Consider the following 373-nt stretch of genomic DNA (forward strand, 5'->3'; position numbering starts at 1 on the left):
AGTTCACCAGGTGCCATGCGATAAGGTGGCGTTTACCTTCCTTCGCTCGGGAGCAGCGCCCGGGCCGGTGAGGGCACTGCGTGGGGGCAACACTTGTTTTGGAGCCTCTTCTGCGTGAGCTTTTCTTACCTACGACCACCAAAGCCAAGTGACCCCTCCCTTCCCCCGACCAACCCCAGGTAGGAGGGGGTACCCCCTTTTCTTTCTGCACCTCCTCCTCCCCGGCACCCATGGTCTGCATCCTCCTGGGGGGGACTAGTCGTGCCCTCCCGCTGCCCCGTCCGCGGCAAGGAGGACCGGGGGGACGCACCCCTCACCCTCCGGGCCCTGCCTCCCCGCTGCCTGCTTCTCGCCCGCCGGCTTTAAGCCCTTT

Source organism: Charadrius vociferus, unplaced genomic scaffold, assembly GCF_000708025.1.
Source record: "Charadrius vociferus isolate BGI_N301 unplaced genomic scaffold, ASM70802v2 scaffold14, whole genome shotgun sequence".
Taxonomy (NCBI): domain Eukaryota; kingdom Metazoa; phylum Chordata; class Aves; order Charadriiformes; family Charadriidae; genus Charadrius; species Charadrius vociferus.